This window comes from Schistocerca piceifrons, chromosome 6 (genome assembly GCF_021461385.2).
Source record: "Schistocerca piceifrons isolate TAMUIC-IGC-003096 chromosome 6, iqSchPice1.1, whole genome shotgun sequence".
Taxonomy (NCBI): Eukaryota; Metazoa; Arthropoda; class Insecta; order Orthoptera; family Acrididae; genus Schistocerca; species Schistocerca piceifrons.
Genome location: NC_060143.1, coordinates 126,259,099 through 126,275,499, shown reverse-complemented (window position 1 = coordinate 126,275,499; position 16,401 = coordinate 126,259,099). Strand labels below are relative to the sequence as shown.

The 16,401-nt window shown below is 37.6% G+C and overlaps 1 pseudogene; it reads right to left on the bottom strand.

The window, feature by feature from the left end:
- Positions 1–16,401, bottom strand: part of LOC124803181 — a 343,599-nt pseudogene that overhangs the window by 26,697 nt on the left and 300,501 nt on the right.

The following is a 16,401-nucleotide window of genomic DNA, read 5'->3' as shown; positions in this document are numbered from 1 at the left end:
TGTAGTTGTAACACACAGTCTGGTAAACCAAGTCTGACATCTGAGATTTGGTTGCTTAGCTATTTGAAATAGTGCAGTTTACATTAGCAAGAGCTGCCCGATTCATTACTTACAGCTAGTGTTTTACTGCAAAACATGTTAGAAGTCAGCAATTCTGAATTTTCTTCTATTCAAAATCGTGTTTCATGATTGTTCCTGCTGCATAATTTGCCAATTAATTATGGGGACAGTAAGCCTTATTCGTTTTCTCATTCATGTAATCAGAGTGCAATCCAGTTGTTAAGTACTTTGTGGCTTTCACCTGATCTGCTGATTGGGCAATGTTTGTTTCTTATTTACTTATGTTTGACTCTTAAATGGTTATAATGAAATTGTGTCACCCTTTGTTAAGCAGTGCACTGTTACTAGTTTTGTAAGGATGGTTCTTAGTTTGTTGTAGTTCACGTTGTAAGGCAAGTGCCTCACCACACCAGCATACCCCATACCCATGGGTGGTGAGTTCTCACCACACACCCTGTCAGTCGGGTTATCCTGCCTGTTGTGGGGCTGAATTGTATCTGTACAGCTTCACCTGGTTCTGAACTTATGTCACCAATAGACATGACACATTGTGTTTCTACTGTTAACTGTTATCAAATTCACTGTGATCACTTGAGATGATGTATTAAAAAGCCAGCTGAAAAATGTTGTAGATTGTAGATTGTATTTTATTGGTCCTGTTGTCTACATAGCAGCTTATGCATAAGACACTGGACAAGTCAAGTTATAAATATACAGGCTGAAAGTAATTTCAAGGCATACATATTTAAGCTTACAATAATACACTTTACACACAAGTATTTATATAACACATTTCATAAATTTAAATATTCTTCAATGGAATAAAAGCAGTGATGCTGTAAATATGACTTTAGAGATTTTCCAAATGTATTGACCTCAGTGATTTCCAATTACCAAATCGTGAATACGCCCGAACTAAAAATTTATCACCATAATGTGCAATCCCTGCGTAATAAGATTGATGAAATTAACGTTCTATTAACACATGAACTTAATGATATCTCAGTGTTATGCATTTCTGAGCACTGGCTTAACCCAGAATTAATCCAGAATACGAAAATAAACAAATTTGTCTTGGCTGCTTACTACTGCAGGAAAAACAGCAAACAGGGTGGGGTAGCAATTTACACAAAGGATAATGTAGATTTTATTACACTACCTGACTTAACCAGGGCAAATGTCAAAAAGGATTATGAAATTGCAGCTATAAAAATTACTCAGTTCAACCTGGTTATTGCTACAGTTTACCGATCACCGTCCGGGAATTTTGAACTTTTCTTAAACAAAATGGAGTCATTGCTAAATAAAGTAAATAAAATGGATTGTGAATTGATAATCTGTGGTGACTTCAATATTGACTTCCTCACGAATAATGGAAATAGGGAGACCATTTTCAACCTTGCAACGTCCTACAATTTAAAGGCTGAAGTAAAAGCAGCTACCCGAGTATCAGAAACTTGTCAAACAGCTCTTGATCAGTTTCTAGTAAAGAAGAGTTTACACAACACCTCACTAAAAATTTTCAATGCAGGTTTTAGTGATCATCTTGCTCAAATATTAAGCATAAAAGTACAAGGCAGTATTATTAACAACATGTCTTTTAGAACAGCATATCGAAGCTATGATCAGCATAATGTGAACTACTTCAACAACTTATTACAGAAAGAAAAATGGCTAGGAGTGTACAAAATGAACGATATAAATGAAAAATTCGACACTTTCATTGATACATTAACCCATTTCTTTGAACTTGCATTCCCACTGAAAACATTAACCATACGGGGAAACTCTAGAACAAACAGCTGGATCACAAAGGGAATAAGGGTTTCATGCCAGAAGAAAAGACTACTTCATGAAATATGTAAGTCAAAAAATTCCTCACCTGTAGTACGCGCATACTATAAAAAATACTCCAAAATATTAAGAAAAGTAATAAAAGCAGCAAAAATAATGCATCATTTATAATTCAGCTAATAAATCAAAGGCTATGTGGAGCGTTATAAAAAAAGAATGTGGAGAATACAGACAACCTTGGAAAAATATAACACTATCAAATAAAAAAGTAACAAACCCCTTAGAAGTAGCTAACACATTTAACAACTTTTTCACAGGTGTTGCTGAAAATATGTTACAATCAAACTTTAAGAGCATCCAGGCAAATGAATATAAAATAAGTACATGTAGAGGATCAATGTACATCAGTTGTGTTTCACAAGATGAAGTAGCTAAAGCAATAAAAGGACTAAAAAATTCCAAATCGGCAGGTATTGATGGTATACCTGCAACAATGTTAAAGAAGAGCGCATTAAACCTAATTGAAGTACTCACACATTTATGCGACTGCTCACTTCAGGCAGGCACTTTCCCTGATGTGTTAAAAACATCAAAAGTTATTCCTGTATATAAAAAAGGGGATAAAGACAATGTAAATAACTACAGACCCATCACAATTTCCTCCTGCATCTCTAAAGTACTGGAAAAAGTTATGTATGAGAAACTTATGAAATTTATAAATAAAAACAGCATCCTATGTAATGAACAACATGGGTTCAGAAATAAGAGGTCAACGACAACTGCTGTCTATGAGTGCATCAATTCCATCCTAAACCTGATGGACAAAAAACAGGAAACAATAGGAGTCTTTATTGACTTGTCAAAAGCTTTTGACATGGTGGACCATAAAATTCTGCTATCAAAGCTAGAAAGATATGGTATTCGAGGTCTGTCCAACAAGTGGATCAGTTCCTTCCTGACAAATCGTATGCAGGCAGTGTGCATCAAGCACACAAATATTGAACTAAAGACTGTATCTAATCACTTATCTGACTATAAACAAATAAAATGTGGTGGACCCCAAGGATCCGTATTGGGACCCCTTCTGTTTCTTCGGTACATAAATGATCTAAGCTTAAATATTGATGCACACAAATCAATCATATTTGCAGATGACACCACGATTCTACTAAAAAGAGACGACGACGAACAGTTACAGCAGACAGTAAACACGGTCACGAAACAACTTAGCAGCTGTGCACAGAGTAATCAGCTTGTAATAAACAGTAAGAAAACCGTTGCTCTAAAATTCCACAATGTTCCTAACAAGGACATGTTTATCCCATCAGTCTCTATCAATGACGAACCAGTTGGTAACAGTACTGAAACCAAATTCTTAGGACTTTGGCTGCAGAGTAACATCAGATGGAATAAGCGTATTGAATGTCTCAATGCAGAACTGAGCAAAACATGTTATCTTCTTTGTTCATTAAAATCATGCTGTAGTGAGAAAACAGTATTGATTGCATATCATATGTACTTTCATTCTCGTCTTAGATATGGGGTCACCTTCTGGGGAAACTCTAAAATAGCTAATAGCACTTTTAAACTACAAAAAAGGGCCATTAGAATCTTGTTTGGGTGCAAGCCTAGAGACTCTTGTAAACCCCTGTTTAAGAAATCTGGTATTCCCCCATTACCGTGTGTATACATTATGGAAACCCTTTTGTTCTTTAAATTAAATGTAATAGGCAAGGACCAGAGGCTACAAAAAAACTGTGATATGCATGAGCACTTTACCAGGTTTTGATTATTAATCAGCCACTTGGTTGACTTCAAATACCTGTTAATATTTGACAAACTGCTTTGTTTTTTAATTGATTAAAAGGTTTCCTGCTGATGTCAGTTGCTAATCTCACTAGCTCGAATAATATTCGACAATTTGTTTAATTTCTTACTTATTTTTAAAATTATTTTACTGACATCATAAGGTCATATACTTTTATTTAAATAAAAGGTTATGCATATTTTCAACTGTGAATACTGCTTTCTTACCTTCTGGCCAAGCCCTATCACTCAACAGCATATTACGCTGCTTTAAGGTAACTACACCCAGTTCAAAAGTGTAGGAAGAGGCATAAAGAAGACGTGAAGTTTCAGATAGGCACAATTAAAAGACACTTACACAAAGTTTTCGGTTATAGCCTTCATCAGCAAAAGAGAAAGAGAGAAACACACACCATTCATACACACAAGCAAGCTTACCTCATGCACACATGACTGACAACTGTGGCAGCTCAGGCTGGAGCGCAGAATACCACTATACAATTTACCTCTTGCATCAACCCACTACCATTTACTCCAGCCCTGCCACTTCTCATTCTGCCCTTTTCATCATCAATAAACCAAAGCTGGCAATGTTTACCAATGTAATATTTTTTACTTGCTAGTTTCTCTAGTATCTTTTATTCACTTTTGTCTCCTCTCATCCTCACAACTCTTATCCTAGAGTCTTGCCTGCCTCCCTTCTTTAAGTGTTTAATCACCCAATCCCTCTTTGGTCTCTAAAGGAGGACTATATAATATCAAAAGTAAGGAAAGTTATTTTTTATGTAAGCTTTTATATTAGCAGTACCATGTACTGCTGTTTCATCAAGGTAAATATTAGCCAGTCTAGTTATCTCTCTCTCCACCTGTAACAATTTTGATTTAGGTACTCACTTTCACAGATGGGTATTGGTGCACTCCAATTTCCAGATGGAAGACATGTAATCTCTGGTGCACCAATGAGTGAATTTCCATTTGCACAAGAGAGCAAAATCTTTGTATTCATCTTGGTATTAAGCGTGTTCACATTCAAGCCTCTGCGTGATGGAATAGGAGGACAGTGAACAGCTGAAAGAAAAATAAATACTGATAAATCAATATCAGGAAACAGTAGTTTCATATTCTTACCAAGGACTTATACTTACGAATAAATGCAACATATCCTACAGATTATAAACAAGATGCATAGGTCTGTCATATTTTGTTTTATATGATGAGACTGAAATATTGGAGTCCAAAGTTCACATAAAACAACAGAGGTGCATGAGATTTTTTGTGACCTGTGCCTTCCATAATGTGGGTAGCATGCATCTCCTGTGATCTCTTGTCACTGAACAATGGATGATGTGCAACCCTCAAGGAACTGACAAAGTCAGCTCATATTTATTAAAGAAGCTCAACAATGTAAGGAAAAGACAGATTGCTACTTACCCGAAAGACGATACCAGAAGTTGCAGACAGGCACAACTAAAAGACACTTACACACTAGCTTTTGGACTGGTCCGAGCTGCCAGAGATGTCGGTTCAGGTGCATGTGAGGTGTGCTGGTTTGAGGGAATAAATATGTATGTCTTTCCTTTTCTGATGAAGGCTGTGGCCGAAAGCAAATGTGTAAGTGACTTTTAGTTGTGCCAGTCTGCAACTTGCCAATGTCATCTATAGGGTAATTAGCAATCCATTTTTTTTCCTTACATTGTTGGAATTCCAACTTGGAGTTTCCATTGTTTCCTATTTTTATAAATCATATATTATTTTAGAGTGGACACTGCATCTGCCAGAAGGGCACAGCCAAATTCAATCACTTGTTGTAGCATTGTGGTAGAAGCTATATGGACTGCTGTGTTCTTGTATGGAGGTGAGCTTAACACTTTGGAGATTGTCAGTGTTATGAGGAAAAGTATTAATTATGCCTTGAAGGAAGTCTGTCACTTGTTGTTTCAAGATTTATAATACATACTGCACTACAGGAAATGAAATTCAAATTTGCAGACACAAACACATCAGGGAGTTCACGCTTGCAGTAAGTGACAAACCATGATCCTACACTCAGAAACTGCAAAACCACAAATTCAATATAATAGCTTGTAGCAGAAGAGGTTATGATCTTGACAGAATAGTTCCACACAGAAGTGGGGGTGAAATGTCATCAGAACTAACACTGACCAGCCAACAACCCAGAAGCCTTTTGGATACAGCACTAATAATCTCACCAGACAAAGTATTAATGACTTCCTTAAAAAGACACACTGATCAATTTGGACCGCTACAGATAATTTAGAACTGCTATGAGGTGGTCGTGTAGCCATTCACTGTGAAGAAAAGTCATAGATGTGAAGTGGGGATATGTGCTGCTCCGTTGTATGGAATGGGCACAGTATGTCATGTCAATGTGGGGACATGTCAGAATCGTAGAAAGGAGCTACAGTGTCACATCTGGAATGCCCATGATCCAGTAGTGAATGAATTTGCTTCAGTTTGTTGGTGCTGCATCAATGCAGACCATTCAACATGTATACATGGAATAATATATGACTAACAGACATCTAACACAGCACAAGAACAATGATCTTAAAAAGGCTGACTGACAGAGATCAGAGAAGAATGTCATATCTTGTGAGTGACAATCAGTTTCAAATTTAACAAGAATTGCTGCTGTCTGAGAATGGAGATTCATATAAGCCAGTTTTGAGTGAACCTTGTGAAGTGAAGTACATGGAATGGATTTTGCAGTCAGACAACTTGCAATGAGGCATGCAATCCGCGACATGTGGAGGGTAAAGTTCAGGCTGGATGTGGTTCTGTGATACCACCCCCTCCCCCCCAAAAAAATCCCCTTATTTGGGCTTACTCATTCAGGTTACCACAAACATGAACCACAATATTTATTTCAACATTCTTATTAGTGACCAAGTGTAGCCCTTCCTTCTAGATCTCCACAATGAGCATTCTGATAACATTCCCAGCTTCCAAGGATGACCACAGTCCATCCGACAAACCCTCAAGCAACCCATCACACCTCGACTGCTTCAGTAAACTATCCAATCCTAGCCACGCGGTCTGAGGTGCCTTGCAACGGTTTGCGCAGCATGCCCCATCGGAGGTTCGAGTCTTCCCTTGGGCATGGGTGTGTGTGTTGTCCTTAGCGTAAGTTTGTTTAAGTTAGATTTAATAGTGCGTAAGCCTAGGGACCAATGATTTCAGCAGTTTGGTCCCATAGGAATTTACCACAAATTTCCAAAATTTATCTAATCCTAACTTCATAGAAATAGCCTGGGACTATTTGGGACAGCAGTGGAACATAGCAGTAAATGATATGTGTATCAAGTTTGGGTGAATCTGCTCTACACATTCCACAATTACATTTTACAAATCACACCCACTTCCCATCTACAAATCCACTGCCATGGGTCAATAGTGACCAGAATTGTCAGTCTAGCAGCCCTGACTTGGGTTAACCTTTTCTCATCACCACTCTAACACTCACCAAATCCCATTGGCGTGCAATGTCTTTGGGACTGTCACCAATCAGTCTAATAATGCAAAAATATTTTTTTTGTACTAATATTGGTTGTTATTTATAATTTTTACATGTCACCTCTTTCATATCCTCAGTTCCCTTCCTAACAGTGGTAGGGGTTTCTAAATCCCCCCACCCAATTTTTTTAACAGATGATACTTCATATTCATACCAAGTGTGGTTGAAATTGCTTCAGATGTTCCAGAGTAATGAGTACATGTCATCACTTTCCCTATCCCTCAAACAGTCATAGTAGGGCAGTCTGATGTCAACAGTACTTATTCCCAGATAGGAAGTCACATGTATACAAATTCTGGTGGGAATTTTTCCATGAATTCCATAACTATGCTTGCATGTCACCCCCATTCTTCCCTCATCTTCACTCTCCCATCACTCAGAGTGCTATGGGTATCTGAGTCCACCAGTATCAATTTCTAGATAGTAAAAGTCATTATCAAATGTAATCAAAACTGCACCCTAACATTACAGTTATGTCAATCTTTATTACAACCATTCCTACCTCCAATTAATAAATGTTATAGGGGCTGTCATCAGTCAGCTCAGCAGCCCAGAAAAATGTAGATCTGACATTAATATAGTTCAGTCAACTATTTTTAGATGTCACCATCTTCTCACCCTCATCTCATCCTTAAGGGTCTGTGATTTTCATCCCAGCAGAAGATTTTTTTAGATCTTAGCCCATTGATATATCACCTCATAGAGCCAAATAATTTCCTATTTGAAGTAATACAACACACATTTAAATATTATTTTTCCTAGTACTAAATAAAACAAATATTTTGTAAATATCCCAGAATGAATTTACTATTTAATGAACAAGTTGATCAGCCTTGCATTTGCAATGACAATACCATCCTAGGTAAGTGACATAAACCCAAGAAAATTGTTTATCACAACTACTTTGAGTGAAACATAATACAGGGAATCATATTTTGCAGGAATGCATGTAGTGTAAATAAAATATTATTATTGCAAAAACCTATTATTAGAAAAAGTGTAATATTATGCCTAGAGAATCACACAAACTATTATTGAGGGATATAATTGTTTTAAAATTTCAATACATAGTAATTCAGAATTAGTGTTTACATATATTTTATAGGACAGTGTTTTCAACATACGGACATTACTAGAAACAAAGTAAATTTCATGTTTCCCTCTCACAGATTAAAACTTACTTGTAGACTCCACCGTACATGGTTATGAAAATTTATATTAAATTAAAAGGGAGAACCTTCCACAATATGGAATTAACTTATCTGAAAGTAAAACTTTATTAATAATAATTTTGTCACAGTTTCAATGTTTGTACTGCTCAGTCTCCTATATATGTTTTATGTATGTACAGAATGAGATAATAAAATACTGATTCAGAAATGTGTTTTGGAAAATTAAATTATGATCTTTCAAACAATAAGCTGAAATATTTAATCCAAATCACATTTCAGCATCAGAACTGTAGTAGCATTTGAGTTAGCAATAAGATTTTTAGTGTAAAACAATTAAAAAATACAGGGAATGAATGTGATCACCCTAAATATTTAATCAGAGCAAAATGACTCAGAAAGCACAGCAATGATGTAGCCAGAAGGGATGTACTGAAATATCATATTCTTGTGTTTGGGGCACATATATTTCTCACAAATACGCTGTGGCTATGACACTTCTCAAATGTGCTGTGGCTAAGACACTATCTTGAACAATCCAGAAATTCTGAAGATGAAATGTGATTTTGTAATTGCCATAGCTCGTCCAATATCAGGCACATTTTACTACTAAAATGTCCACAACAACAATAATAGAGCAACTGATAATTAAGCTAAATATTACTGACCTTTGACAACAATTTCAACTGCGTGAGTGTGACGAGTTGGAGTTACACATGTGAAAACTCCAGAATCATCACGGCTGGCATGATAAATACTTAGGCGATATTCCAATTGTGAGTCTCTTCCTGGATCTGTCGTCCATCCTTCTGGATACTTTCTGTAAACAACAACAGAATTGTTCAAACTGATTTAAACTTACCGGCATGTCACCAAAAAATTATAACTTAATAATTGGCCACTGCATGGTTGAATACCATAGATGTAATAGATTACATTAATTTCATAATAACTCTTCATTTATAGCCAGGACCCTTCAAGACAGTAAGTGAAGTAAAGACCATAGCAACATTTCCCAAACAACTGATCAAAATTTATATACGTGCAATTTATAAACCCAATTAGAAGAATATGAAAATTACTGTCTAAAATTCCATTACTGTATTAATATTACACAATATATAAAGTCTGCCTTCATAAGCTTTCATGCTCAGGTCATTTTCAGAATCAGGAGCTGACTGAAACCCAAAGTAGGAAGCTCTGAAATATTTAGTCATGAAATGTATATCAGGAAAACAGATTAGATGCTGTAAGGAGGAGTAGTGTTCGCTGCAGTCAACAAAAATATTGTCTCTATTGAAGTTGAATTTGAGTGTGACTGTGAAGCTATCTGGATGTGTGTAACAGATCTAAGTGAATTCAAGTTAATTACTGGATGTTTTCACCAGCCACCTAATTACAACATGACAGTTTTAGAATCATTCAAAAAAAGTCTACACTCAGCAGTGTGGAAATACCCAGATCATGTAATAGTGTCTGGAGGAGACTTAAGCATACCAAGTATAGACTGAGATCCATATGGATTCATTGCAGGTGATATGGGCATGCAATCTTGTGAAGTACTTTTGAACATGTTTCCCAAAAACTGTCTTCAGCAGCTCTTTCAACAGCCCACACACAATGGAAATATTTTAGTCCTTGTAGCTATAAACAGGCCTGAATTATCGATGGTGTCAGTACAGAGACAGGGATTAGTAACCCTGATATCACATATCGATGAAAGGTTACTAAGTTAATACATCCATCAAGAAGGCTAGGAGAGTATTTGTGATGGAAACAGCAGATAAGCACTTGTTGGCATTCCAGACAGACAATGAACGGACATCATTTACTTCCACTATGATGGGCATAGAGGAATTACGGGCCAAAAATTGCACTCTGGAGAAGTATGTACTGAGTAAGTGAATTAAGGATGGGAAAGACCTACTGTGAATTAATAATAAAATTTGGAAAATGCTGAAGCGGCAAAGACTGTTGCACTCTCAGGTCAAAAAAGAATGCACAAATCATGATAGGCCAAAGTTAGCGGAAATTTTTGTGTCTGTAAAAAGAGCGATGTGTGGAGCATAAAACAACTACCACTGTCACACCTTAGCAAAAAGATCTTTCCAAGAACCTGAGAAAACTCGGGTCCTACATAAAATCAAAAGTGGGTCAAAGGCTTCTATCCAGTCATTCTTTGACCAGTCTGGTGTGGCAACAGGTGATAGCAAAAGGAAAACAGAAGTTTTAAATTTCACGTTTTTAAGAAATCCATCAAGAAGGAGGATCATACAAACACTGACATTTGACAGTTACATACACTCCTTTATGAAGGACATAGTAATACGCATCCCTGCTGTCAAGAAGCAACTGAAAGAGTTGAAAACAAATAGGTCATCAAGTCCAGATGACATTTCAATTTGGTTTTACAGGGATTAGTCTATGACACTGGCCCCTTACTTAACTTACATTTAACATGACTCTCTTGTACAGTGAAAAGTCCCAAGTGACTGGAAAAAAGCACAGGTTATTCCCGTATATATTAAGGGTAAAATAACAGACCAGTGAAATTATAGACCAATATCCTTAACATCAGTTTGCTGCAGAATTCTTGAACATATTCCCAGTTAGAACATAATAAATTTTCTTGACATGGAAAAGTTTCTGTCCAAAAATCAGCATAGATTTAGAATTTAGAAAGCATCACTCATTTAAAACTCAGTTTACCCTTTTCTCAGATGATATCCTGTGAACTATGGATGAAGGGAAATAGACAAATTCCATACTCCAAGATTTACAGAAAGCATTTTACACGGCGCCCCACAGTAGACTGTTAATGAAGGTACAAACATACAGACTAGGTACCCAGACGTAGGATGAATTTGAATCTAAACTATGGAGAGTCCAAGTTGGAATATTAACAATATTGTGACAATGATAGATTGCTACTCACCATAAATATGACACACTGAGCTGCACACAGAGACAATGAAAATACTGTTATACATCTGAGCATTAAACCAAAACCTTCTTCAGCGAGTAAAACACACACATGAAGACATTCACACAATCAAGTTCACCTCACCCACACATGATCACCATCCCCAGCTGCTTTAGACAGAATGCAAATGTGTAGCAGCAAAAGGAAGCAGCAATCCAAAGTGGGGAGAGGAAGGAGGAAAGGATAGCACAGAACATGTGGAGTGTGCAGGAACCATACGGTGCTAGGACAAGACTGCTAGATGCAGTGTCAAGAGGTTATGGTGGAGGAAAGTGTGTGGGAATGAGGAGCAGAAAAGGAGAAGAGCAGAGAAGGGAAACAGACTGATGGGTGTGTTGGCAGAGAGTGGCCCACAATAAGAGTTACGGGATGTGAATTATGAGGTTGTGAGAGGACAGCAGGGGATAGAAACTGTTGGGTGGAGGGTGTAGGGGCAACTGTTTATCATAGGTTAATGCAGGGATGATTTCTGGAGCAGACAATGTGTTGTAAGGATAACCCCCATCTGTGCAGTTTAAGATAGCTGGTGATGGAGGGGAGGATCCAGATGGCCTGGGTTGCTAAGCAGCCACTGGAATCAAACATGTTATGTTAAGCTACATGTCATGCAATGGGGTGGCTACAGTTTGGTGGTGGCCATTTGTCCTGCTGGACAGTTGGTTCATAGTCATACCAATACAAAAAGCTGTCCAATGATTGTAGCAGAGGTGGCACATGGCATGATTGTTTCACAGATGGCATTGTTAGCTGCAACAGGCAAAAGACGTACTTTGTTGGTGCTGCACATTTTTGTGATTTTCATCAAGATAAACTCATGCTGCAGTGATCTTCTTCGACATGCCAGTATAGAGGTGTGCACCAAATCAGCTAAGTGAAAAATCTATCCAATAAACACGTTTATTTATGTATGAAACCAGATTTCAGAATTTTCCTTTAGGTGATAATGTGTGTACAAAAACCATGTGCTGACATAAAGTTCTAGATTTGCTTATTTCACTGATTGTGTCACTTCTTCATAATTTTCATTGATTGTATCAACACTCATTTGTATTGTGATATATTGTGAAATTTCGAAGATTCCCAAGTGCCGCAGTAAACTCGTATTGTAAATAAATGTAAATGTTGTGTGACTAGGGCTTCCCGTTGGGTAGACCGTACGCCGGGTGCAAGTCTTTTGATTTGACGCCATTTCGGCAACTTGCGCGTTGATGGGGATGAAATGATGATGATTAGGACAACACAAAACCCAGTCCCTGAGTAGAGAAAATATCCAACCCAGCCAGGAATCAAACCCGGGCCCTTAGGAAACACATTCTGTCACGCTGACCCCTCAGCTACCGGGGGTGGGGGCAACTTATCATCAATTATAGGCTTAAACTTAATCGTACTCTTTTAAAATTTTTGAGGACAGTAGTCTATCTTCATTCAAAATAATTATTCTCTAAATTCATTTCACAATTATATGAAAAACAGGTTATTTTTAAGAATTTTCAGATGCATAAGAAACTATAAGAAACTATCTTAAGTTACTGGTACCAGTGGTCTGGATACATATTTTATCTTGTAGCATATCAGTATTTGTGGTTTGCAGTTCTGTCTAGAATACATCACCCACAAATTTTATTGTATATCAACACAAAAAAACGTGCATTTTTGAGAATTTTTGGAAGCTGGACTCCATAACCAAATATTTCTACTGTTGTAGAGTCCTTAGCTCTGCAAGGACTAACCTTGATTGAGAAAGATTTTTAAATTTTGAATTTTTCTAGGCATGAAGCACACTTTTGCCACTACTACTATATGAACAATATCACAATCAGTATTATGGAAGGGGCACATGAGGAGAAAATTATGGAGATCTTTCCTCTTACCTAAAATGAGTCCTAGTTGATGCCAGTGATTAAAGTGAGGGTGCATCCAAGAAACCCTGTGCCTCATCTTGCCTTTAAATTACATGTTAGTACCACACTGGTACTCGGCAGAAAATTCAAGACACCATAAAGATTTCTTATTCATCTTGCCCACTCCATATATGTCAAGGCAGTCTCAGCAAGTAGCAGAACTGCATTCAATACAGGTACTGAAGTCACCTAGAATGCACTGATGCTCACCAAGATGCATTCCCTGCCACACTTTGTAGAGATGTTCGTAAAACTGATCCTTTAAGTCACGGTCAGCATTGGTCTGCTGCTAGTTGACAAATGTGAAGTCAGAGATCATGTTCGTGCTTCCAGTATCCTCCCAAATTGAACCCACATACGGTAGCCTGATATCCTGCCAGACTGTTACAGCAACATTAAGCCCAGCTAAACCCACATATATTATAGCTAATTTGAGTGGATATTGAGAGCTCCCACATGTGTCTGGGAAACCTTGTGCCATTATGTGGATGTTCCATGTTGCAAACCACAGTGATTTGGATAATACTTCTCTTTTATTTCTGCAGGTGTTGACAGTTTAGCAATTGCTTCTAGTGCTCTGTACCCCCAAATGAAACAACTGGCACCAGGATGGACCAGTAACTAATTGGATTGGTACACATATGTGAGCTGTGGTGGCTTCTCTGAGGGCGCATGCACGATCCTACTGGCACCACTTGTGCGTGCGTTCCAACGATTCTGACCCTCGTCATATCATCTTTACTTGGTTACGTGTTCCCTCAGGGCCTGGATGGGTATACCTGAGTAGGTCTCGGCATCTTAGCAATTGCACAGAGTTGAAACCGTTGACCAGTGGGCTATGACGCCCATGTTGTCCTGCAGCGTTGACTGTTGTTACTGGAGAGTTTAGCTGGCAAAGAGTGGCTCTTGTCATGTGCAACCTTGTTATGAAGTGCATCAGTCAATTTTGGTGCACTAAATAAACTGAGATGTATTGAAGAACTTGTCAGCAGCTATGAGCAGGACACCATTATTATCCTGTGCCCACCTGGAGTCCTGGAGCTACTGGCCTCCTTGATATTTATTTGAAATTATCTATGAAGACTGTTCTGTAAGTAGTGTACTTAAAGGTTGTTAATTCTGCCCTGGTGTGAGTTGGTCAGGAATTCAATTCCTTTATGCCTTTCAGTGACTCCTTATGAATTTGGAGATTCTGTAAGTGACATTTTGCAATGTTAATCTGGTACTTGAAAGTGTTATTTGTCATCATTGACTATTTGATACTATTGATGATAATTTCTGTTTGTTGTCAACCTTATGGCCTTCTCTGGGGTGAGTTATTGGATTTGGCCTGTAACTAAAGTTGTGTGCACTCAGCCTAAAGGTAATCACACGTAGGTCACGTGTGTGTGCATGCTACTCTCTTACTCCTTGTTGAGGAGCCCTTTGGCTTATGGGTGTACATTATAACTGGCCATCTGCCATTCGGTGTGTATCCAAATTACGGTGTCTATTAGTCCTTAAGAGGCCCTATTAAAGCTATACCTTGACTCATTTAATCTTGTTTGATTATTATATGGTTGTTCTTTTAAATGACTTTGTACATTATTTCTTGCTATTTCTAGAAAGATTAACTTGCAATGTTTATGAACAAGCCACTCCTATACTGCAGCTTTAATAGTCGGTTACCTTGAAAATAATCTTTACTTGACCACTTAAGTATAGCTACCTATGGTAATTTCTATCAAACTTGTTTGCTGTTTGTTGTTTGGTATACGTTGACAGCCTTGTGTTGGCAGCACTTGACACACTACTTTTCTGCTGGTCCGGGGCAGCAACGTATTTTCCTTCTGCTTCAGAAGCTTTCCCGTCATCACACAAGAACTAAGTTTGGACAGGCCACACGTGCTTCTACAGATCTCCTGTTCCAGCCTCAAGTTAAGTAGTTTATTTTCTTTCTTTTAGTATCGTGCCATGATGAGGGTGCCACCAGGTTAGTACTTGGCTTTAGTGATTTTGGGAAAGTAACTTACTCGTTGTTTCTATTATTGTAAGGCCCTTGTAGACATGTGATAAAACCCTTTGGGCAAACTTGAGCACTGAGTTTCTTGATTTCTGTAAAAAGATAGGGTTTTCAGTGCCATTATCATTTTAATAGTGTTTTAGGGGACCCGTAGTTTATTTAGTACTTAACTTGATTTATGTGCACAATCTTGTGGCTAATCAGTGAACCATTACTGTTTGCTTTGATTTTTACACATGGGTACAGTTTGTCCAGCTTGGCTGTATCTTGTCTATACGTCATCATTTGCTTTACACTCCCTAGTATTGTTAATAAAAGGAAAATTTGATGTGATTATGTACCTCCTAGTGGTGAGAGGGCTAATTTACTTTGGATACCAAAATTATATGTACTTTTGTCTAATTTCTTGCCTTGAAATACGCCTGGGGCTTATTGTTGCAGTTGAGATGTGAATGCACTCTAATGCCGAAATGAGCTCATTGTGAATGATTTATAAAATAAAACCATTTAAAGAGCAGCATAGCTGGCTGATATTCATAACAATCATGTCATTATAAGACATATTTTGCACTGCAGGCTCCAAAGAACAAAATTTTATATATTTTATTTAACATTTGTTGAGCTTATATTTAAGTCCTTCTGGGATTAGCCCGCAGTTGTGATACTAGTCACAGGGACAGAGTGCTCCCACAAGTTTATTTAATCATTTAACTCCTTGTAACCAGGCCACCATTGTATTGCACAGTTGACATGTTCTTCAAGTACAATTTGTAGTTTTATGTGCAATGCAAATGTCCTTAAGCCTCCTGACATTAATTTAAAAACCTTAATTAGCTATATGAATTTGGCAAGAACCTTGATAACTGTTAGTTGGCTAATGATAGAATTGTTATTAATAAGAAATAAATGTTTGGGAATGGTAAAATGATACATCACATTGGGCCACTCTTCCATGCGCTTTCGTTGAATTAATCCCAATCCCTGACCTGGGTCTCAATATAATACGATACTGCAGTGCTTGTGTTATTCCAAATTATGAAGCAATGTTCCTTTGGACATGCATGCTGACAACAGCCATTATAAAATACATGAAGAGTATTCACTGCTGCAAATATGGACAACCACCAACTGTATAGTCAAATGACTACATT